We start from the raw sequence: 26,318 nt of genomic DNA, 5'->3' as shown, positions 1-26,318 counted from the left end.
TTTGTCAGGCATAAACTTCTAGATAATAAATTTGTGTGATATTGCTGTTGGGTGGCACGGCACGGCGGTGGGTGGATGTTTTGGTTGGATAGCCGTAAGGATTGAGCAGTGCGCGGGGTTGCCTCTAGGTTTTACTATTTGGAGATTGCCAACGGACAGTCACAGCCTGGGCCTTAGCCTGGTTGCTGAAAGCAGCGGTAAAGCGGTGTAATCGCTCCACTGTCATCTCAATGTTTGCCTGACTTTGAAACGTTTCGTCGCGGCCGTCGGAATTGGGTCTGGATGCGGTGTGAGGTTGGTTGGTTGCTTGGCTGGGTGGAGTGAATGTTGCACGACCGTAGGTGCCCTTGGATGGATGCTGTGGGAGTGCTATAATTGAGCATACTCACTGGAGCACCGCTTGCTCGAACCGCGCTGCTCGTACCGTGTCGGATCATCAACACCGGCCGTGTCGTACCAGTCAGTATAGGAGAGTAGTTTTTCTATGCGCGCTCTCTTCGCGCCTACTTATCGTTCCGTTGTCATCTCGCCACATTGCCAGCAAATCCCCCGCATGCTATTCGTGGCCATCGTGTAGAGTCGTTTTCGTCGTCGTTGTTTTGGACGTGGAGTGTCTTCTTCGGCACGGCTCTGAGTGCGGGAGATTCCGTTTTTTCGCAGTTGTTCCATCGTTGGCCACCTCCGTTATCGCTAGAAACTTTTTGCTGTTCGTTTTTCCACCAAACCAACCGACGGCAGGCAGATAGCTCCTCCGTCGTTGACTGTGTGGTGTGGATTCGCGCGCGCCTCACTCTTTCTCTCGTGGCAAAAGCATAGTAAATAATAGCAATAATACCAGCCAAACCAAGCAATAACACACGAACGGCATCGAAAAAAAAAATCAACAGCATAAGCAACACATTTTAACACACAGCCTGCTGCTGCTCGGCTCGCATGAAATGTATGAAAATCTTTTTCACTTCAACCTTACACCAACGGCGGCACGTTGACCAGATCGCAGTTTGTGTGTGAAATTCGTGTGGCGCGTCGTCAATCTCGCGTCGTTCGTCGCCTCGGCAGTGGGACTTTTTGGTTTGCTCGTTGGCTGGTAAATGCTATCCGTTTGGTCGCGGTGCCGCCATCTCGATTCGAACGTGTGTTTTTTTTCTGATCGCTAAGGACTGTGGACTGTGGAAGCCACTAAAAACTAGGAATATAACTGAAGCTCACAGTTTCGCTACAAACGATTATCGCGCAGCATTGCCTAAAGTGCGAGTGTGAAATTGCACCTCCGGAAGCAGAAGAAAAGTTTGTGTTTGTGTTTTTCCAGGAAGCTTACGACCACCAGGGCCCTCAGATAGTGATCGCCATACCGGGATCAACAGTCAACCGGGTTGACCGGCGTTTTAAGTCACGATTATAGTTGACCGAGGACCTATTTTAATTAACCCTTGTGTGGATTTGGTTTTTGCCTTGCTCGGATCCTCGGCAGGAGCTTTTACGTGCGCTCACGAGTGTAGATAGAACATAAAACTGGAATGTTGCAGGGTATGAAGCAAACAGAACAGTGAAAAGCAATTGACGAGAAGATTTGATCACGTCGGCGCCGCCGTCCGTGTTAGTGAAGCGAAAGGCCTCGGCAAACATTTTTTTTTGTCTGGTGAAATCATTATCAACAAAGTAGGTGTAACGTTCTAACGTTTTAATACTATAAACTGTATTACTTTGTTATTCCGATTCCGATAGAAATGACAGATGGATTGGTGCCTTTTGGGTTCATGATTTTATAAGAAAAACTTGAATTCCACGCAATTTAAAAATTGTAAAGGTAAATTACTTCGCTGTGAGGAAATGTTTCACACCTGGCAAATAGTTTTACTCAACGAGATTTATTCGATGGTTTTTAAAAATTTAAAATCTAATTTATAACTAACTTTCAAATACAGTAGGATTTCAAATTTGACATGGTTCGATTTTGGCAACAAAAGTATCCGTTTTTGGCAACATAAAATTTTTCCCTTCCAAAAATATGCTTAAATATCAGTTAGTTTCCGCATACATGCTTTAAATGACGCAAAAATGATGCCCTCAGTGTGTTCATGAAAAAAAGTTTGCTGTTACATATAGAATGTTTCGAACAATTTTTTTTTTTTTTGCCGAAGGGCTACGTCTTACCGCAAGTTGCCAAAAACTTATTTGCACCGGACGGATAGCTCTTGACGGACTTTTAAAGCATAAAATGATTGCAATCGTTGATTAATAATATTTACTCAATTTCTAACGCATTTACATTCAATTTTTTCATATCAAAAAAGGGTCTCGATTTTGGTACGGTTTCGATTTTGGCAACATAGGTGACACGCATTTGTTGCCAAATTCGAAATCCAACTGTATCCTTAATACCGATTTAAGTATCCGTTCAGTTTTGGCTTATTTCACTTTTGCGAAGTTGGGCTTTGGCACATGAGCCAAAACCGAATTGATGTTTTAAAATCATATTCATTGTTCAAATGATATTTTGGAGGCTAAACGGACGATTCCTAGCTTGGATTGGTAAAATATGTGCGATAATTCGTAAAGATTCGTTCTTTGCTTGATACTTTGCTTGCAAATAACGTGAATAATTTACTTATTTAAGTTTAACTCATGTAGCAGCTAGCTTTGAAAAGAAATCAGGCAGATTCACGCTGCAAAGCTAAAATTAGTGAAATAAATTCATTTTTACAGATTCAGAGTGGTGATGTGTGCGTCGACTGCGTGGTTAACGTAGGACTATACTAGGAAAGCTTTTACGACAAAACCTTGAATAAGGAAGCATTAATATAGCGAAAAAAGAAAGAAAAAAAAATATTAATATAACATTTTATTCTTCCCAAACATTCAAAACTATCACCTATTGTTCTTGTTTATAATAATATCAAGAGTTATACATATGTTAATAATAATTAGAAATTAACCACATTAGGCAAGCTATTTTATATGCATTGCGTAAATAAAGTCTACCAAAAATTGTAAAAAAATTAAATCTTAAAAATAAGAAATATGGCCATTAAAATATTTTATAAGTTTTTGTCCTTCCGGTGTTGGGCCACTGAAGGAGGGGGGCGAAAAAAAACAAAGTTTATTTTTAATCGAGCGAAAAAAGTTATACGTTTTAAGCATTTTTACTTAAACGTTAATCGTGCAAACCAAATCTTTAATTTCTTTTCTTTAATTTTAGGTAAATTTCAAAAGCTAATTTTCTCTTCCCCAAACAAACATTGATTTGCAGCTGCATTGGGAATGATCAAACTGTGCAAGGAAAACACTTCCTTTTTTAGGAATCGTACTGAAAATGTCAAAATAAGACATGACAGGTTACTTGATAATTTAAACGTAGAACTGTGGTTTTGTCTTCTATATTGGGGTGCACTTTAGGAATACGAGAAATGAGCAAGTAACGAAAAGTGGTTACGTTTTGCACGCTTATAACTACGTCATTTTTTAATGGTTTTCAGAGATACAACAACAACAATCAAACTTTTATATGCATTCATTGAGATAGAGAATATAAAAACTTGTCAATCCAATATTCAAATAAGCATAGATATCAAGCACTCTCAAGCATAAATTAATTTACCAATCACACGTAGGCAGAATTTTGCTTGCAAGGCTCTCCACGGTAAATTATGATTTCGATTACCTTAAATTTAATAAGAAATATCAATGATTATTTGTTTCAGTTGAAGCTAGACCAAGTTGATGTGAAGTTGAGTTGAAAGTGAACAATTTTGTAAAACATTAACTCATGGTACCTAGACCCAAAATTTATATTCTCAAAGTAAACTGATAAAGAAAAGCGCGCAATCATCTCTTCCTTTCATCCGATTATCTCGATATACTGTAAGAATTTATTCATAACTCAAACACTTCTCTTTTAATTCTCAAACTGAGGAATCACACTCAAAGGCTAGTGATGGTCTTATCCAAAAATAGGTTATGGGCGTTTGATTTGCTGCTTTGCACCAGTTAGTTGATTGCAATTTTTTACATCCTTTCGATTGTAGAGCTGTATTGATAAAAATAATATTGCGAGGCATTACAATACAATAAATTATAAAGTTACGTAGCGAAATGTTGAACATCTACAAAATTTTTATTATAGTATTGCAGATTGCAAGGAAAATTTTACCATCCAAAGTGCGCAATCGTTCATAAAAGTGCTATTTTGGCTTAAATCGTTTCGATCTCTTCAGCACACTTATTGCTTGGAATGTAACGAAAAAGTGCGCCGAAGATACCGAAACGATTTAATGCTGGATCGCAGTTCTATGAGCGATTTCGCACTTTGGATGGCACAATTTTCCTTGCAATCAGCAATATCATATGCTTTATTGCATAGTATTTACATTCATAGTTCTACGTCAACCCGCGTTCGTGCCCATAGATACAGACATTTATATTATTTTCAATTTTTAAAAATCATTGGTTTTCTTTATTGGAGTCAATGCGTAGATAATTTTACAATCCATTGATGTAAAAACATTGGAAATCAAGCTGGAAATCGCAAAGTTATTAGCGCTCAAAGTTAGCTCACTATTTGAGATGCTCGCATTTTTTGACGTTTCGGAACCATTGCATAACACGTAGTCCTACGTCAATTGTTGATTTGTATTTGTATTGTGTATTTGTATTTGTATTTTGGTCGATTCATCTGACAATTTCTGTATTAATGAAATTGATTTTGACAATATAAATTTTTCGGGTTTGTTGCCAAAAATGGTGCTCAACCTTTATCGAGGACAACTTGCGAAAACACGTTTAAACACCTGTGTGATAGTAATAAAACACTCGAATTAGATTTTGGTGACCAAATGTACAAAAATGTCGATTTCACAAATCTGGTATTCGTTTTTTGGAATCCAAAATATTTCACTTCCAAAAAATACATAAACATCAATCAGATTTCGCATAGGGGAAGACGGGGTAAGACGGCCTCCCTAAGCGAATAAATTGCTAGCATAAAATATACCATTAAAAATTATATGAAGAATTAATTAGTCTATTTTTCCGTGATTTTTCATCAATTTTCGAAACGTCTAAAAATTACTCGTTCACAACCAGGCGGGGTAAGAAGGACCACCAAAGGGGTAAGACGGACCATGGCGGAGTAAGGCGGATTGTGGCAGATTTGAAGGTTTCTTTGAATTGTAAACACAATTTCAATATTATTAACTAAGTAAGAACAAGTTCTTAAGGGGTTTTAGGTACATGCTAAAAGAAGGTATAGTTTAATTTAGAGACCTGCTAAAAGAAGGAATTTTACTACTAGTTCAATTTTGAAAATAAGAGTAGACGTTATTTTACTCCACTGGCTTTTATTTACTCTTTTCTTGGCGTTATTTTGTTGATTTGTCAGCAGGACTATTACTCTTTGAATACGCTTCACTTTAGGTGAAGGCAAAGAAGGCAACACATTAAATGAGCCGTTAAGTGACATGGGATCATCGAATTTTGATTCCGTTAGATTCAAATTTACATTGATTTTGTTATTCGAATGGCACTTGTTGGCTTCTTTTGACGTGGGAGGCTATGTGTTAGACAGGATGATCTCAGACTCAGGAATAATTTTTATTACAGGTGTACTCTATTTCGAAAAAGACACCTATGAAACCTTATTCAAATTCAACAGGAAAAAGTTGGTTTTTTCATTCAATATTTTTAAAATCTATTAAGACACTAAACAGAAGAACTTTAGGCAATTATGAGCACTATGACGTATGGCCCTTTTACCCCGTGAAAAATGGCCCGTCTTACCCCTAGTTAACAATTTACATTATTTTGCTTTTATCTCTCAATCCGTACTATTTTATATACCTTTTCCGCCACACACAGAACAAGAATTGCCCAATTAAAGTCAGTGATAAGAGAAACGACAAAATACATAGCTTTTTTTTTTGCTGAATAACCTCAAATTTGTTGCTGCTGAAATTATATCGCATGAAGACACTGCGAACGAAAAGTTTGTTTTGATTCTAGTTTTGACGTTGGATACGGCCGAGTGCCAATGGTTGTATCGAAAGTGTTTAGATAGTCTAATAAACAAAACATACTGGGGCATTTGTAGAAAATTTAAGGATTTCTTGACGAAATCGATGTGGTCCCTCTTACCCCACCGGGCCTTGTTACCCTACATATTCTAAATGACAAGAAACTGATGCCGTTAGTGAAAAAAATTTGCAGTTATAGAATGTTTGGAAAGGTAATTTTTTTTTGTCGACAACGTCTTACCGCAGAGTGTAAAAGACTTGCCTGCATCTGCCAGACAGCTATTGCCGAACCTTTTGAATAAAAAAAATCAACGGGTTTTCCACGATTGCAAATTTACGATTTACGACTAATTAGCGCATTAGAGTGAGACAAAAAGCGATGCAAAATTTTCAATGAACATGCAATTTGATTACCTCGTTTTGAATACTTATTTACACACAATGATGTGATTGAAAAACTATTTAGTAGAAAATATTCGAGATTCTAAAAATGTCATCATGCTGTTTCGCACCAACGTTGCTTCATCTTAATCTTATATTGACTGACCGAAAATCCGACAAAATACGAGCAGCCGGAGCACCCAGATATGAATATAAAAGTTGTTATACAAACGCTTCAATTTATAAAATTATGTAAATAATAAACCATCAGACGATATTTCAAAAGGAACAATTCGAAACTGGAACTCAAAAATCTCAACATGGGTACAGATGTATTCGGTTCATCAATTAAGGGTTAATGATGATTAGACAAATTTTGACACATTTTTATACAATTTTTTCATATCAAAATAGGATCTTAATGTCGGGACGGTGTCGAATTCGGTTACATCTAGAGTCTAGACGACTCGCATTTGTTATCATATTCGTAAATTTGCTGAATCATCAAAATACATAAATAGGGAGTAAATGCCGTTCAATGAGGAAAGACAGAAATTAAGCAGAAAACCAGTTCCATCCCAAGCAGCAATTTAAGTTTTATTACGTTCTTCTATTGATTTTCATGACCAATTTCATAAAACCGTTAATAAAACCATGAGCGCTACCAGTACATTGCAATGACCACGATAAAACTCCCTTCTGAACAAGTGACTCGCCCCTGAGAAAGTTTTTATAATTTTTTTGAGCGTCAGGTTATAAGCACAAGTAGGTTTATCACGCTCTGCAAAAAGCGGCAATAAAACCGATTATATTTTTCACTGTTTGGTCACGAGCGCCATAATTCAACGAAGTTTTCCGTTTTGTTCGGCAAAGCTATGTAACATAAAGCTTGTTGCTTGGTAAAGCTAAGCTAAATCAGCCAGCCAGCTTTTCGTTAAATTGAAAAAATATCCAGTGTTTTACAAGCAATAATATTTGACATTTCAGTAACACAACGCACGTTTCCTTTTTGTAAGTTTTTGGTTTTACCTTGAATGTGCGGAAATAAAACGGGTAATGTATATTTCAGTAATACAACAAAAATTTACGTTTTTACGAGTCAAAAACCTGGATAGCCATGAGCCGAAAAGTTAAACTTTTTTTATGTAAGATCATCGTGATTGATTTGGTTTAAGCGACCATAATGAAATATCCGAAAGAATAAATGATACATTTTCAGCAGTTACCGCAGTTGTGCAGCATATGCGGAATAAATTTTATCGTTCGTAGTGAAATGACCGGTGGCTAACAACAATGCAGCATCAAAATTTCGCAATTATTGAAAACCAGTTGTTTTAAAAAAATTGTGTAAATGTGTGACGGATAACAAAGTTAGTTGTGCGTAACAAAACTTGATGTTAGACTATAGACTTGATGTGTAGTCCACACATGGACCTGGGACCAGTATTATTGATTTATTGTAATATCGCCCGAGGGTTTGCTGTATAACCCGCACTGCATTTCTTTTTGCTATAATCGCTATTGAGTGAGCTTATTAAATTTTATGCGCGCTTGTGTAATAGGGTTTACTTTTCCTTTAACACTTGCTCTACTTTACCCGCTCGTTCCTTGTTGCCTGTAATATTTCACATTATAACCGTCCCTAGCGAGGACCCATTACGTTCCTCTGACCAGTACACTTAACTATGAAAGGGTCTTTTGCACAGTTCATGAGGTTTCATCGGGCAATGCAGAATGTAGAAAGGAAGGAAGGGCAAATGAGGGATCTGAGAATAAATCCATGCTAAAGTGACTTGACATCGAATGGACTGACTCTACTAAGATTCCAACCCACGAATATGTCGAAGCAGACTCGGTAACCTTACGGCTACGGAGCCCCCTCTATCAGACGACTTAGTGGTGTAATTGCTTAAACTAACACGCTCAACTAGAGATTGAGAGCTGTAAGTTCGAGTCTTATCTTCGCGTAGTTGATAGTTTTAGTCTAACATCGAATTTTCAGTTCAACCAATTTTTCATTTGTCACATTAAGCATTTACTCTTCCTCATAAAACATAGAGTAAAATGACTTGCGTCAATAAAAAAAATGAAAAAACCGAATATATTTGATGAGTCAATCTCAATTTCTAGCAAAACGATTCTAGTTGCATTCGGTGACATGAAAATTGATTGATAATAACTTCTTTTCTGCAACTTACACATTATTTTAATGAATTTGGCGGGCTAAAAGAATGCTAGAATACGGCAATATGGTTTTGCATAAAAAAACGTTTTCGGTGTTGAACTTTAGTATTCTTCATAATGCCAGCGAAAGATCTATTTGGTCAAGGTGTTTTCATTTTAATAGCACTATAAAATTAACAGATTTATTGTGGCTTGACAAGCAACCACGATAAGATCCATTTTAGTATTAGTACGCCAATTTATTGCTATACCTTCACTTAAAGTAATTTTATAAGAGACTAGCTGACCCGACAAACTTCGTATTGCCACAAATTAACCTGTGTTGTACATAAATCATGAATCTCGGATGATCTTTGTCACAATCTCGAGTTTTGCAAGCCCCCCAGTGGGCGGCGCTTCCGACGGCGGGTCACCGGCAACACTCGCGACCGTCTCGTCCTGAATGATCTAGTGTTACTATAGATAGTTTTTGTGGTCTTGTATTGACTAATGTTTTATGGAAGAGTCTCGAATTTCTCGAGTTCGATTAGTTTTTGAGTTTCGCAAAAATTTCTGTTTTATTTGTATGAGAGTCCATATCCCCCTATCACAGGGGTGAGAGGTCTCTAACTATCGTAAAATAAATTCAAGACTCCAAAATCTCCCACATGCCAAATTTGGTTCCATTTGATTGATTAGTTCTCGAGATAAGAGGAAATTTGCATTTCATTTGTATGGAAGCCCACCCTCTTAAAGGGGAGATGGGCCATAACTCGCTTTCTAAAGAAGAGAGGGGTCTCAATTCACCATAGAAAAAAATCTTGCGTCCAAAACCAATTACATGTCAAATTTGGTTCCATTTGCTTGATTAGTTCTCGAGTTATGAGGAAATTTGTTTTTCATTTGTATAGGAGCCCCCCCCTCTTAAAGTGGGGAAATCCATAGAAAATATACCATAGAAAATATTCTTGCCTACAAAAACACCCACATGATAAATTTGGTTCCATTTGCTAGAGTTATGAGGAAATTTGTATTTCGTTTGTATGAGAGCCCCCCCTCTTAAAAAGGTAAGGGGTTCTAATTCATCATAGAAAAAATGGTTGCCTCCAAAAACACCACATGCCAAATATGGTTCCATGTGCTTGATTAGTTCTCAAATTATGAAGAAATTTGTATTTCATTTGTGTAGAAGCACCCCCTCTTAAAGTTGGGAGGGGTCTTAATTCACCATAGAAAATATTTTGGCCTCTAGAAACCTCCACATGCCAAATTTGGTTCTATTCGCTTGATTAGTTCTCGAGTTATGAGGAAATTTGAATTTCATTTGTATAGGAGCCCCCCCTCCTAAAGTGGGTAGGGGTCCCAATTCATCATAGAAAAAATTTTTGTCTCCAAAAACACCCACGTGCCAAATTTGGTTCCATTTGCTTGATTAGTTCTCGAGTTATGAGGAAATTTGTATTTCGTTTGTATAGGAGCCCCCCCTCTTAAAGTTGGGAGGGGTCCTAATTCACCATAAAAAATATTCTTGCCCTCGAAAACTTTCACATGCCAAATTTGGTTTCATTTGCTTGATTAGCTCTCGAGTTATGAGGAAATTTGTATTTCATTTGTATAGGAGCCCCCCCTCCTAAAGTGAGGAGGGGTCCCAGTTCATCATAGAAAAAATTTTTGTCTCCAAAAACACCCACGTGTCAAATTTGGTTCCATTTGCTTGATTAGTTCTCGAGTTATGAGGAAATTTGTATTTCGTTTGTATAGGAGCCCCCCCTCTTAAAGTGGGGAGGGGTTCTAATTCACCATAGAAAATATTCATGCCCTAGAAAACTTTCACATGCCAAATTTGGTTCCATTTGCTTGATTAATTCTCGAATTATGAGGAAATTTGCATTTCATTTGTATAGGAGCCCCCCTTCCTAAAGTGGAGAGGGGTCCCAATTCATCATAGAAAAAAATTTTGTCTCCAAAAACATCCACGTGCCAAATTTTGTTCCATTTGCTTGATTAGTTCTCGAGTTATGAGGAAATTTGTATTTAGTTTGTATAGGAGCCCCCCCTCTTAAAGTGGGGAGGGGTCCTTATTCACCATAGAAAATATTCTTGCCCTCGAAAACTTTTACATGCCAAATTTTGTTCCATTTGCTTGATTAGTTCTTCAGTTATGAGGAAATTTGTATTTCATGTGTATAAGGGTGTGGGGGGATTCCTAAAACGGGGAGGGGTTCCAATTCATCATAGAAAAATTTTTGTCTCCAAAAACACCCACATGCCAAATTTGGTTCCATTTGCTTAATTACTTCTCGAGTTATGAGGAAAATTGTGTTTCTTTGGTACAGCAGCCCCCCCTCTTAAAGTGGGGAGGGGTCCTAATTTACTATAGAAAATATTCTTGCCCTCGAAAACCTTCACATGCCAAATTTGGTTCCATTTGCTTGATTAGTTCTCGAGTTATGAGGAAATTTGTATGGAAGCCCCCCCTTTTAAAGAGGAGAGGAGTTATAATTCCCCTTAAAAAGAGGGGAGAGGTCTAAATTTACCATAGAATAAATTCATGTCACCGAAAACACCCACATGCCAAATTTTGTTCTATTTGTTTGATTAATTGTCGAGTTATGCAGAAATTTGTGTTTCATTTGTATGGGAGCCCCCCCTCTTAGTTGGGGGAGGGGTTTCTAACCATCACTAAAACCTTTCCTGGCCCCAAAAAACCTCTACATGCATATTTTCATGCCGATTGGTTCAGTAGTTTTCGATTCTATAAGGAACATACGGACAGACAGACAGACAGACAGACAGACAGACAGACAGACAGACAGACAGACAGACAGAAATCCTTCTTTATAGGTATAGATTTGGCACAGCGAACTAGTGTTCTTTTGTTAATATAAGCAACTACCAATAAATATACTAGGAATTATTTAATAAAGGCACCTGAATTTTGTGTTTCTCGTCTGCGTGGGGTAATGTGCCCCACCTGCAGTATAATATTCTCAATGCGGTAATTTGAGTATTTCCACATGTGGTAGACCTACTCTTTTTAGTAGAAAGTAAAACTATTTCCTTTGTACTCAAAATATCGTATTTTAATTTAGTTTTTTATTTATTTATTTATTTATTTATTTTTATAAACCTAGTTTCAGCCTTCTGGTGCACTTTTTCTTTTCTGAATGGGACATTTTGCACCTCGTAGTTGAATTACCTGGAATTTGGACGTTGGTAATAAATTATTCCACCACAGTCACTCTACAACGCTAATTGAAGTAAACAACGGCAATTGACTTCAACTTAGATCTGTTTACCTATCTTTATAGCCACATTTGCAAGGGGACTGCTGTTACTTATTTGAAAAAATATTAAATGCTAAAGCTAATCAAGCATTTCATATCGTTGTTTTTGGCAGAGATAACTTTTTGAAGCTCACTTCACACAATCAAACCGCAACAACCGGTTATTTACAGATTTTGGCAAGATTTTGGCTTATAACGACGCAAAATATTACATCGAAAGCTGCTTAAAAACAAATATGTTTTTATTTTGTTTTTAAAGCATGCGACAACTGTCATACTTGCATAGTAGGCTGGTTCCATCAAATACTATAGTTTTTGAGTGGTTTTGCATTTTAATTTCAGTTTAGAGAAAAACGAAGGGGGGCAAATTGACCAGGGGGGCACGTTATACACAATTCCCCTATATATATTTTAAAGTTAACAAAGCTAGAGGATTTATTGCGTTTTTTACCGCAATAAGCTTTGTGCTTTATAGCTTTGTGAACAAAGCAAAAAGCTTCAGAGTGGCTTTCAGCAATGCGTGATATAACTACTTGAGACTGTAGCATGATTCTTAAAGAAATTTTAAAACATTCTGAGAAGTGAAACACTTGGTCGAAAGGCAGTATTATAGCAGTCATCAGAAGGTTCTAGTGGAGCTCATAGTTCTATTAGTGGTTTTATGAAAATGATCATGAAAACCACAAGAGGAACGTAATTTTGACCCTCTTTGTTTTCGATACTAAATTCAGCCGATAAATTTTTTAAGTCATTTATATATGGACACTAGCTGACCCGACAAACTTCGTATTGCCACAAATTAAAATGTACATAATTTAACATAATGTACATTGTACATAAAGTTTCTGAGGAGCTCAACCTTAGATAGTTCATTTTGGCAATTACGTCACTAGGAAAGCATGGGTAGTTTAATTTACAAATTTTCAATTTTTCCTCACAGTAAAGTAGAAAACCCGTGATTGTATATCATTTCGCCGAATACCATTTCGTGAAAAACCTTACGCGGAATGTACCATTTCAGGGAAAACCTTTTCGTGGAAAGTACCATTTCGATCCTCGGGGTGATCCTCTCCTTACTCGTTGTCGCTCGTTCGGACCCAATTGAAGGAAAGTAATAGAGGTCAGTAGACCTACGAAAACAAATAAACCAAGACAGAGGTGATTTCTGCGGGGGGCTGCAGATAGTTTTTGGAGGTCTTATTATTGTCTGTTATGTTTTATGGAAGAGTCTAAAATTTCTCGAGTTCGATTAGTTTTTGAGTTACGCAAAAATTTCCGTTTTGTTTGTATGAGAGTCCTTATTCCCCTACCACAGGGCTGAGCGGTCTCAAACCATCATAAAAAAATCCTGCCTACAAAAACCCCCACATGCCAAATTTGGTTCCATTTGCTTGATTTGTTCGCTAGTTATGAGGAAGTTTGTATTTCATTTGTATGGGGGCCCCCATCTTATAGGGGGGAGGGGTCATAATTCCCCTCCTAAAGAGGGGATGGGTCTTAATTCACCATACAAAAAAATTGTCACCGAAAACACCCACATGGCAAATTTGGTTCCATTTGCCTGGTTAGTTCTAGAGTTATGAGGAAATTTGCTTTTCATTTGTATAGGAACCCCCCCCCCCCCTCCTTAAAAGGGAAGGGGTCCTAACTCATCATATAAAAATTTCATGCCTCCAAGAACCTTCATATGCCAAATTTGGTTCCATTTGATTGATTAGTTTTCGAGTTATGAGGAAATTTGTATTTCATTTGTATAGGAGCCCCCCCCCCCCCTCCTAAAGTAAGAAGGGGTCCTAATTCACCATAGAAAAAAAAAATCTTGCATCCAAAAACCCCCACATGCCAAATTTGGTTCCATTTGATTGATTAGTTCGCTAGTTATGAGGAAGTTTGTATTTCATTTGTATGGGAGCCCCCATCTTATAGGGGGGAGGGGTCATAATTCCCCTCCTAAAGAGGGGATGGGTCTCAATTCACCATACAAAAAAAAATTGTCACCGAAAACACCCACATGGCAAATTTGGTTCTATTTGCTTGGTTAGTTTTAGAGCTATAAGAAAATTTGTATTTCATTTATATACGATCCCGCCCTCCTAAAGAGGGGAGGGGTCCTAATTCGCCATTGAAAGAATTCTTGCCTCCAAAAACCGTCTCAGAGAAATTTTTTCTCACCACGTGGATAAAGTTCACCTAGACTTGATCTTAACCGTATTTGAAGTGAATGGATTATTGGTAGATGGATGCGGGCATTAAAAAGGAAAATTGATTCTGTAATGAATGACACATTTATTTAGAAGACAAAATGACATTTATTGAAGACAAAATGACATGTAATTTTAGAGCAAAGACTAGGTGCTACATGCTGCATACAGTACTTGATCTTCTGTTGTATTCGATAAACTTAGAAGCCAACTGTTAGTGTACAGGACAATTGCAGGGCTTATTGTCTCTTAACAGGCTCTCCCAGTCAACATACGACGTGCTTCGTAGACCAGCGTCGTACACTGAAGCCAATTTTGTCGCTTGCAGAGTATTTGTTGAAAAACTCTTGGCAGTTTTCAGAAAAATTTTGTCTCACCTGTAGCATTTATCTAAACGCTTCAACATTCAACTGGCACGATAAAATAGTCAATCCAGGAGGGAAACTTACCGGGACAAGCCATGCCATCCATGAAAATCCGAGACTGTTGCGCAAAATCCGGGTCGTCTTGTTAACCATCGATGCACGCGCAGTTGGCATGTAACTTATTAAAACCTTAAAGTCAGTTTTAAATTACTTCTTTTTTCCAAACTTCCAAATATCTTTTAGCTTCGCAATCGAGAAATAGATCTAAGAGATTATAATAGACTGATAAGAGAACAACCACAGACTAACAGACGTAACACTTCGAACAAATTTTCTAACAAAACATCGTTTCAATGACATCCCTAAAATTTGGAAAATAAAAAACACTAGCATCACCTGGTGCAGTCTTCGCACAACGCAGAGTAGGTCGCTATAATTTTAGTAATGCTATAAATTTTCTTGTATATTATCCAGGGGACTGGCAACCCTATCCCTTTCAACAGCAACTGTCATCAACGCACATATCGCGGGCCGTATTGAATACGGCCCAAAACAAACATTCTACATTGTTGTTTTTTTGTTTTGTTTTGATCGTCGTGGTTCGCTCGAGCAGTTTTTTAGAAACTGTATTGGCAGTAGCGTCAGATCAGAAGAATAGAAAGTAGCAGGAACGGTATTTGAAAATACTTGCGATATGTTATGTTGTTATGTTGTGATGGATATGCTGGCTTAGAAAACATGGCCGCCTGTCAGCCCCCTGATATTATCTGACAACAGCGCCAGCGCCGACAAGCGGCATTCTCGCGCAACGACTATTATTTGAGTCTTGACTTAAGTGAAAATTTGCAATGATCGTTTTTATTGGCGATGGAATGAGGCTTCAGTATTACGTCTGTTAGTCTGTGGAACAACTATGTTTCTTTACAATGGGCAGCAAGCGATGTTCACTTTTTCTGCTTAAGCTTGTCTTGTACCATTTTTTTTTTCAATAGCCGCGGAAAACGCTCAACCTGGCAGCTACTTGAAATTCGCCTTAGCGTCTCTTTCACCGTCTAAAGTTCTTCAATAATGTCTTGATACAAGTTACGCGCCCTTGCTTTGGCCATGTTGCTTGCTTATCATCTCAGTTGGATGTCGCTGTCAACTTATATATCTACAGTTTCACTCATTTCTTGCATCTTTGCACTATGCTGTGTTACATTTCCCATTCGCTATGACGTCGTTGCTGATATTGTTCAGTGCTTTGAGTGAGAAAAAAAGAAAGGAAAGTATTTTTGCTCTTACAACGCATACGTTGACACTTCGGCATGAGATTTTCTGTAAGTGCGAGCAGTCAACGAAATCTTTTTCAATGCCGTCATCGCGAATTCGTTTCCTAAGTAAGTCTGATGGGAAGGATGGAAAGGTTAGGGTTATGTTTGAAAACACTGGCCATTCTTTATCTGGTCGCCGTAGCATCCTGATTTCGATGCTTCTGATCCTAGCTTCCTGTACGTAAATAATCTATTACACTTAAAAATGTTTGTCACCGTCGATTTTATGACACAGTTTCTCTGGCTTCGACACCATTTTGACGACTGGATAGGATAGAAAATGGAGAAAACAATAAAGACAAAGCTCCGTACGCACACACCTACGACATAAGGGATGATCAAGTTTTTTGAATGGGCGATGAAAGCAAAATACACCACATTTATTTCGACCAATTATTGACCAATCCACCATTTAGTATCATTTAGTAAATTTCCTATCTGTTGTCATAAAATTCTACTTTAACGAAAGCTCTAAGTGATAAGTAGCACTTACAAGCCCAAAAACACGTACAACACGTTTTATTAATGACTGACACAATTTTTCCTGTACGCCAGAATGGCGTTGGGCTCAAAATACTTTCTACTCGATTAAAAACCGCGAAGCAATGACGTTTGATGGATCGGTAATTTTGTCACATTAAATTGAAAAACTTCAACTAATGGGTTTTCCGAGCACCATTCGATAGAAATTTATGTATCGGTAATTGTTAAGAAACGGTTTCAATATCAGAGAATCGAATCATAAAATAAAAATATAGGTTTTGTCAAGTACTGGTTATTCAATCGTTTCTAACTTTCATTTGAAATACCGCAAAACAACATGTACCTCCTTTGTTAGATTGAGTTGGTGTCAACATAATTCAGTGGTGGGGGAAGAGCTAATTTAAAACAAATTTTAAATTCACTTTTAGTCTTACTTTGACACGTTAGTCATTTGAATAGGTGTGATTTTGTTTTTAAATTAGCTTTGATTAACTTCGATTCGGATTTTGAAGTATGCTGCACACTTTGAAATTTGATTTACCAATTTGTTTGTGTGACAGCGTTCTCTTCCATAAACTCTGGCAAGTAGGCAACGTACGTAATAGGACGATTCTGAAATAATTCAGTATGCCAATAGTCAGTAATTATGTCTCGCACTGACTGTATGAATATATAAAACTAATGTGTAATTTAAGTAAAAATTTCGTGGATTACTTACCCGAGAGAATCGGCATTAAAAAATTTTATTTCAACTATCATTTTACGTTACACTGGGCGCGACAATTTCCTGATCGTTGTGATGTCCAGCTATTCACCATCTCACGAGTGACTAACTGGCGTCCCCATTTCATGTGGGAAGCTTCAGCTCACTCTGACACTTTCCATCTGTCCATCTGTGTTACACGCTACCGATAACTACCTAAGTGATGTGTAAACAACACACATTACACAGTATAGGCGAATTCTCTTGTATGGTACAAATACCAGGATGCCATATCCCCCCCATGCATAAAATAAACAATTCAATATATATAATTTCAGATCAACTACAGATACTTTACATTGCTGCTGCAGTCATCAGATTATTCTTACTTGTTATATTGGACTCTTTTAAACTCTATTTTGGGGCAAAGCAACCACTGGTTGAAAGCCCCATTAAAAATAGTTATTAAGTATATCTTTTTAACTCTCCTGCATAGCCTGTAAAGAAAATCGCTATCCGTTTTGTAATGTGACTAGTGATGTCCAAAATTTTCAATTATTCGATTGCCGACTAATCGGTGAGCGTTGTCTGCACTAATTGATTAATTCAACTATTCGTGCTAGTAGTGTTCGATTAAAAATATTCGAATATTTCTTTGATTGATTCGATTTATCGAAGGATCTTGAACGATTAACGAGCTGTATTCGGGGATTATTCGTACTCATTGAACTATTAGATTAATTCAACTACTCGTGCTGGCAGTATTCGATTAAAAATTATTCGATTATTCCTTGGGCTATTCGATTAGATGAATCAATCGAACGATAAACGGACATCACTAAACGTGACAACCTAAAATAGAAATGTTTCGCAATATGGCCAAGTAAAATTGCTTCGAGTTTTCAGTATAAAACCATACAAATGTAAAACCTCTGCAGCATAAAACCCTGCAAATACAAGCAACTCCGCAACATGTATAACGGAGGGTGCAAGTGTGCAAGTAAAATGTGTAGGACGAAGATTTTTAAAGGGTTTTCTTCTATGTGTCATGTCAGTTCGTCAGTGGTATCAGCTATCAGGATGCCACCGGCGTTGGATGGCAAAGTTCAAGATAAATCTACACTCTTAAATGAGTTTACCTCTAAATTGGATTTAGCTAAAACTTGGTTAAAACTGCTCAAAATTCTTCTAAAGTTACCAAAACTTAGAATTTAAGTAGACAATTTTATTTATTTTGAATAATTACTATTCGATGTAAGAAATAACATAGTTTTGAGTTTCAACTACCTACTACCTACTATCTCAGTTTGTAAGGGCATTTTGAGTAGTTTTAATCAAGTTTTAACTAAATCCGTTTAAGAGAGAGAGAGAGAGAGAGAGAGAGAGAGAGAGAGAGAGAGAGAGAGAGAGAAATATCCCCACGACCATATATAACTTTAAATAACTTGTACCTGGAAAGCTGCCCATAATCTTCACGTAAGTTTCGACGATGAATTCTTCATTCTTCGTAAAAACCTAACTGTACAACTTCCGGGCGCGTGATATGACCACTAGATTCTGCTTCAGTCCTGTTTGATCGCTTACTGAATCGAAAAGATCCTTCTCGCAGATGAATCTTTCTTTGGCAGACATTGAATTTCTTGGTAATATCATAATCCGATAGCCCTTTGCTTTAATCCTTCTCAACACCTTCAAATGCAGCTTCGGAACCTTTTTCCATTATGACACGTCATCGGACAACGCATACGTCACTAAATACATACAATAGTACAATTACATATTTATCAACTGCGAGAGAGTCGTGTTTGAAAAATATTAGCCGTCAAGTTGAAGTCGAACCAACCGTAGAGTTCGTTGAACCGCATTGCCATAAATCGGATAGAGTCGTACAGTCCGTAGTTTGCATTCCGCCCTTGCAGATGCAGGAAATGCCTAGAGATTTTCAAGACCTTTTAAAATAAGCAAACGGCAGCGTTCCTCATATGACGAAAGTTTCTGGGATCGTGCAATGAAAGACTGCGCAAAGGATACCGCAGAAATTTTTTGTACTGCTTCGATTCTAGCACTCCAAATTTGATGATAAGGACACCAGATGACAGGTCCGAATCCCAAAACAGACCTTACCAGTGCATAGTACAAAGATTGGAAACAGTACGGATCACGGAACTACTTAGCGATTTTAAAAACAAATCTGAGTTGCTTATTGGCTCTGGAGATAATGTTAATGTAGTATATACGGAAAGTTAGTGCGTCATCTAGGGCGACACCAAGATTACGAATGTGATAAACGCATTGTAACGAATGTCCCACCATTTTGCAGCTAAAAGCTATAGGCTTATTTTTGCCGTAAAATAAGATGGTGAAGTACGTTGAAATGCTTACGGTGCACATGGTACTCGCGTACCAATCTTCAAATTTGTCCACAAGGCGTTGTAGTTCAATGGAGTCGGAGTCCATTTTGATTACCTTGAAGATTTTTACATTATCAGCATAAAAAGTCCTACAACCAGGTGGCCGGTGAGCTGACAGTTCATATATAAAAAGAGAAAATAAGCAGTGGCCCCTGGTTGCTCCCATATGAGACCAGACATATTGCAGAACAAGTTAGCAAAGTCGGTTGCATACGGTTGATTTAGCGTCGGATTTTCGAAGTGGACTTCCAAAACTAATTTTTGGTACGCGGATTCAATCTAGTACAATTCCTTTGAAACAAAATTAACCGTGACGAACTTTTCAGCAGTAGAAGAGAAAACATTTTAAATCAAACTGCTGTCCAAACATTCTAGATCCGACCACTAGAAGCGCTGCAGTACAACAAACCGTGCTTCAGGCTGGCAGATATTAAAAGAATAGAGCTTTAGCTGTTTAAGTATGTTATCGAGATTCGGAAATGCATTTCTTTCGGTTAAAAATTCTTCCCAATCGATTTATCGAGAATCAACGAAATATAAAACTCCAATGATTATTTACACCGGGTACATATCAGAGTTTTAAACCCCAGCTTAAAAATTTTGCGGAACTTAGAACTAAGTTTTGAAAAAAGGTGCTTGAAAATGTCAAAAATTACTCGATTAGTAGCTCAAAAAGTCATGCAAAATGGCAAGTTGATAATGGGACGAATGCTCAAACGCAAATAGAAAACTCTTGAATTTTTCTTTTTGTGAAAATTTACGAGTTTGATTGTAGTGCGATACATTAAAATTGTGACAATGCTGCTGGTCATACCGTAATGTGGCGACAAATTGATGATGTGTTTCAGAAAGTTAATAATGTTTGCGTCATTTTTAGTTCATTTCATTTTTAATTATTTTTAAAACTAGTTCTGGTGCTAGGGTAAATAACTCTGATGGAAATATATGTTGAAATATTTTGTTAAATCTGAAGTCTTCCTAAATCTACATTTTTCGTATTAAGCATTTACTCTTCCCCCTAAGAAAAGCAAGCCGCTGTACTGTCAATTGACATATTGTCATAAGACGGCCTAGTCGTGTAATTGGCTAAACGACATGCTCAACTAGAGATTGAGAGCTGTGAGTTCGACTCTCACCTTCACTAAGTCTATATTTTTGGCGTAATATTAAGAATTTTCAGTCTGCCTAAATCAACATTTTTTGCATTAAGCATTTACTCATGCTCAAAAGCTGAATTTATACTCTTTAAGGGGACTCTCACTACCTTCAACCAACTTTTAAGTAAAGTCTACTTGTTTTTACGTAAAATTATTAACGAGTGTAGTATCTATAACAACTCTCTCTGATTCATAACTACAAAACTAAAGGAGATTTTTAAGCCTGTTCGCACTTACACGAAATCACGTGCCGAATTGTCACAACTTGCGTGAAAGCAAAATTATTACCTTCCCTTTTTTCCAGGCACAAAAACCAAACAAATATCAGCAACTTCGTAGTCGCACATTTAGCTAACAGCTGTTAAAACTCAGACACACATAAAAACAAATTTGATACCATTTGACCCCCAAACATAACATGTAAAGATCCAACAGTGTCAATGACATGTCTAGTGATTATTAAGCTTTTTTGTTTCAACCCAACATAACATATTTTGCAACACACTCACCTGACAACCCATGTGCGAAACTCCAAATTAATAGATAATAGAAATGTTACCTCGTTCACTTATACATATGTATGTACATATTCAACCGTCAGTGTCGGTGCCTCGCGAAACTGAATACAACAGGCGGTATTAACAACAAAGATAAATAATCTCTGCATTTTGGCATGTTATCTTGCCACTATAACGCAAAACGCTCGTACATACGAAAAGCTCCCGTTAGCTTGTTCCGGAACTAAGCATTTGGTATCCTGCCGACCGCACAGATGTCGATGGCACCGAGTAAATGTGCAGCGCTAGAAAATTTGCCTATTACCGGAATACCTATGTCTTTAACGTATATGTCATTTTTTTAAGTTTACGTTTTGGTAATTGCAACGAAACTTGCAACAAGAAAGATAAGAGAGGTACCCAGTTTGGTATATCGATTTAAATGTCTACTTTTCACCCTTCGTAATTTTTACAAAGGTTACAATTTTGATTCAAATGTACGAAATGTCTATTCAGCTGAATTTTTGCATAAATGTACTCTTTAATGAAAGAAGTCATTTTTTCACACCTCCTTCTGCGAGGACTCGAGTTCAAATCCCCAGCTCACAGAAATCATGAAATGAATATACTTATAAAAATTGTTTGCTTCTTGTGATCGGCGGTTTTCGGCGAAAATAAATATCAACTTAAGTGCCAGTTTGTCCGTACGTTTCGAGTTACTTAATGGCTTTCACTCATGACCGGCGGACATGGACACATAAGTAAAAAGTAAAATAAGATGATGAGTGAAAGCCAGTAAGTAACTCGAAACGTACGGACAAACTGGCACTTAAGTTGATATTTATTTTCGCCGAAAACCGCCGATCACAAGAAGCAAACAATTTGAATTGCGGCGATCAACTCAATGTAACAACACTTATAAAAATATAAAAAAATGAAACCTAGATATAAATAAATCTAAAAATGTTAACATCTGCAAAAGCATGCTTTAAAAAAATTGATACATTAAAGAAAACAACGTTTACTAGGTATTGTCTGTATAGTCAAAATAAAAATAAAAACCAGAATTAATCCACCTAGCGGTGTTACCGGGCCTTTCTACTGCCGCAATAAATATTTTTTAATTTCATAAGAACATCTATAAATTAACTTGACTATAATTTTAAAAATTCGTTCCTTATTTCTCAAAATCCTTATTTACCAGCCAAATTCACAACGTACTGCGTACAACAATTATATTTTCGTTCCTAGGGTGCGTAAATACTTGTAAGCGTCATTTAACTTTACCAACACTTTCTTTAGTTTTATAATATTAACGTGATTAATAGAAACATATATGTAAACACAAAACCCAGCTAGCATTGTCATATTCTATACCTATAAAAATGAATTTCTGTCTGTCTGTCCGTATGTTCCTTATAGAATCGAAAACTGCTAAACCGATCAGCGTGAAAATCTGCATTTGGAGCCTCTCTGTTTTTGGGGCCGCGGAAGGTTCTTATGATGGTTAAAGACCTCTCCCCCACTAAGAGTGGGGGTTCCCATACAAATGAATTATAAATTTTCTCATAACTCGAGAACTAATCAAGCAAATGGAACCAAATTCGGCATGTGAAGGTTTTTGGACGCAAGAATTTTTCCTATGGTGAATTAGGACCCCTCCCCACTTTGTGAGGGAGGGCTGTAATACAAATGAAATACAAATTTCCTCATAACTCGAGAACTAATTAATCAAATGGAACCAAATTTAAGATGTGAAGGTTTTTGGAGGCAAGAATTTTTTCTATGATGAATTAGGACCCCTCTCCTTTTTAGATATTAAAAACGAAAAAGAGAAATTGGACTTTTTCTTAGTTGGCGCTCCTTCAGTTAATTATTTTTGCATGAAAATCCAAACTTGAGCTTCTTTTGAATGTACTTTAATAAAAAATATAGTCATAAGCTTGATCGTACCGTTAGAAGGTTTAAGAAACGATGATTTCCGGCCCTAGTTATTTTCGATGGTATGAGTGGTCCCATATTTATTTATTTATTAGAACATGATACATGACATATGACTTTTATCTTTTGAAGTGTCACTAGCGAAAACAAACCGTACAAAATTCTTAGTATCCTTTTCTTTCTATTTTTCACATAAAATTTCTAAGCTCTAGCATATATTGATTGGAAAAGCATTTATTGATGCGTTTGAAATTGGTATAAATTAATATGACATTTACTAAGTCATACAACAACTACAAAAACAACTAAAAGAGAAAAACTGATTTTAACGATTTTTCTTTATGAGAAATAAAATTTTCTATCTTTGCTGAAGAGATAGATGGTTTCTGTCTTCAGCAAAATTTCTTGTCATAAAATTTCAAGTCATAATATGCTGTAAAACTTTTCAGAACACATCAATGTGTTATATTGAAACTGAAGAAAAATAAATTTTTTATTGCACTTTTAGGGGGATTAATCAAAATTTGAGCGTCTAACAAAATTAATTTTAATTCGTTTTATGTACGAGTCGTGTTTTACATAGGGTTACGGACCCTCTTCGTCATACGTAAACACGATCCATATTTTATTGCGAGTTTTTATAACAATTAATCCGCAAGTACTCAAGTTTTTCACACCAGATAAATCTGACACATCTTGCTTGTACATGTATATTCATTCAGCCCGAAAAAATATTTCGGAACTTACATTTCTCAGTGGAACAATTTTTCATGCTCCAGCGGAAGTTCGTCATATGAAAATTAATTTCGTCATAAGCAAGATTTCTTCCGTCCTGGACAGATAACAATTATTTACAAAAATTTATGCACGTATTCTTTGCACCGTGTGCAAGAGCTACCCAACTACTATTAAAAAGTGGAAATAGTAAGAATCACAGCACAAAATTTCAAGTAGTTACTCTTCGTCATACTCAAACTTCTCTCCGTCATACTCAAAACTGGTAGAAAAATCAGGAGGACTTCTATTTTTTGAACAAATAGTGAGAAATAGTAATTTTCTAACATAATCTTTTCCTCGATAGCGAAGCGACAATCCGTAAATATCAATACCAGATTAGTTTGACTGTAATTTGCATCAAAATTGGTTATAATGCTAGTTTCTTGTCCATATGTCTGGAAAGTAGACGAAGACCTGCCGTAGATGAACCCATCCAGCACCCTAATAGTCGGTCTCCTCCTCCGAACGCGAACCATTTTGGTTAGTTTTTGACAACAGTAGCGTACGATGATCTCGATTTACCAGTTCAACTTATAGTTACGAGCGTATAGAGGACCAGGCAAACTACTATCAATCCTTTGCGGAAAAAACTCTTGCACCATGGAGAAGAGAATTTTTGTTGAATAGTAGCTAATGCAACAGTTGTATAGCTAATTACCGGGTTAAAAGCGCTTGATAATCTGTTATACAACAAAAAAGTTTGTTGGGATTCATTGAATATTGTATATTGTTCCCACATTTTAGATTGCGAAAAATCATCTGAACTGCATTGGACATCAAAATTGGTTATAGGTTCTTTAAAACTGTGCTTTAAATAAATAGATTAATATAGATTAATTAGATTAATATTTAATGACAGATTTTAAAACGACATTTTCTTCAACTGAGAGTCCAAGTAAGGGTCCAACAATGCAAAAAATGTCGCCATTAGTGAAACCTCTCCATGCAAAATACACTAGAATTCCTATAAGAAACCTATAATGGAGGTCATTATCCTATTGTAAACCACAAGCGTCCATAAAAAGAGTACGGGTATTGCGATCTGTTTTAAACAATATGTAAAATATATAGATTTGTAACATAAATTGTTATTTTTTCAGGATTAATCAAATTTACTAATATTGTAAGAGCCATCGGTTGGATGTTACCAGTACAAAATAATTTATAAAAGAAGCCAACTCACGCACTAAAGGGTCCACTAATGGCTAATTTACCCTATATAGACTCTATCCTCAAAACGGAAAGCTTTTCCCCTAATTATTGCCACGCATCTAAATAGGCTTTAGTTAAATATTATTTTGAAATATATGTATTACCCACGTGTTACCATTCTTTGCAAAAATATTGAGCAATATTATCAAAAGAAAAATTAATGCGCTTTTACGTCCAAAATATGAATTAACTTCCTCTCTTTTCACGTCCAAAGTTTTAATTAACGTCTTCGTCAAATGCCTTAAGGTAGTTCCTGGAAATTCGAAGTAATGCCGTTTCTTTTTACGTTGAAATCCGAATTGACGTCATTGATTTTTTCACGTCCCTCCCAATAGTGGATGTAAAACGAGACCTGAGTTTATTAAAATATTCTACTTAACCTACAATTGAATTTATTAGTGGAACAGCGAAACTAAAAAGCACGTTAAGGATTAAGCATATAAAATGTCCAAAAGGCGCCGAACCGCCATGTTTTATGTCTGGAAACGACTTAGAGAACGTCTGACTATCATCGATAGGAAACTTAGACGTGGCAGAATAGCAAACACATTCGAAAGGACCTTTTCAAACGGAATTCGAGGATGTCGTAGATGCAGCAAAAAAACCTTTTCCCCAAAGGTGCAAAGAAAAGGGCTGGATTAAGAATTTTTGAGGCAAAAGAGTTTCCGTAGCATAACGCAAAGCAGAATCTGGAAATTAAAAAATACTCAAAGAAGTAGGGTAAGTTAACCTATAGTGGACCCTTTACCTATAGTGGACCTCAGGTACAATTTCAGGGCTTAACATACTACACAGTTCAGATTACAAAATTTTAGCCGCATTTGATGATTATAGCCTTAAAATCGACATTTTCAACCAGTGAGGGTCCATTATACGGTTAACAATGCAAAATATGTCACTATTAGTGGACCCTCTTCATGCACAATGCACTGAAGTTCCTATAATGGACCCGGTCGTTACAATAGGATGTAAGTCCATAAAAGGAAAACGGACATTCTAATGTGTTTTGAAAAATGTGTAAAATATAGAGATTTGCAACATAAATTGATATTTTTTTTAGCGTTAATCGAAAGTTACTCGTATTGTAAGTGCCATCTGTTGCGTGTTTGGCGTTGTCAGTTCAAAATAATTCATGGAAGAAAACCACTCAAGCACTAAATGGTCCACTAATGGTTAATTTACCCTATTAACCATTAACCAACTTCTCAAGGAAGTAAATTATTATGGTTTCGAAGCAATGGAGACCCCGGCACAATTTTGATTTCCATTGCGAGTGTACAGGACCGTGATGTGCTTGTGCACTTGCACTTATCCTTGGCTGACCAGACGTCCCGGATTATGCGGGAGTGGCCTGGATTTGAATGGCTTGTCCCGGATTACTAAGCGTCCAGGAAAATGTCCCGCATTGATTAAATTTCT

The sequence above is a fragment of the Sabethes cyaneus genome, chromosome 2 (assembly GCF_943734655.1).
Source record: "Sabethes cyaneus chromosome 2, idSabCyanKW18_F2, whole genome shotgun sequence".
In the NCBI taxonomy this organism is placed as follows: domain Eukaryota; kingdom Metazoa; phylum Arthropoda; class Insecta; order Diptera; family Culicidae; genus Sabethes; species Sabethes cyaneus.
The sequence above is the reverse complement of the archived record's forward strand: the minus strand, read 5'-3'. Positions refer to the sequence as shown.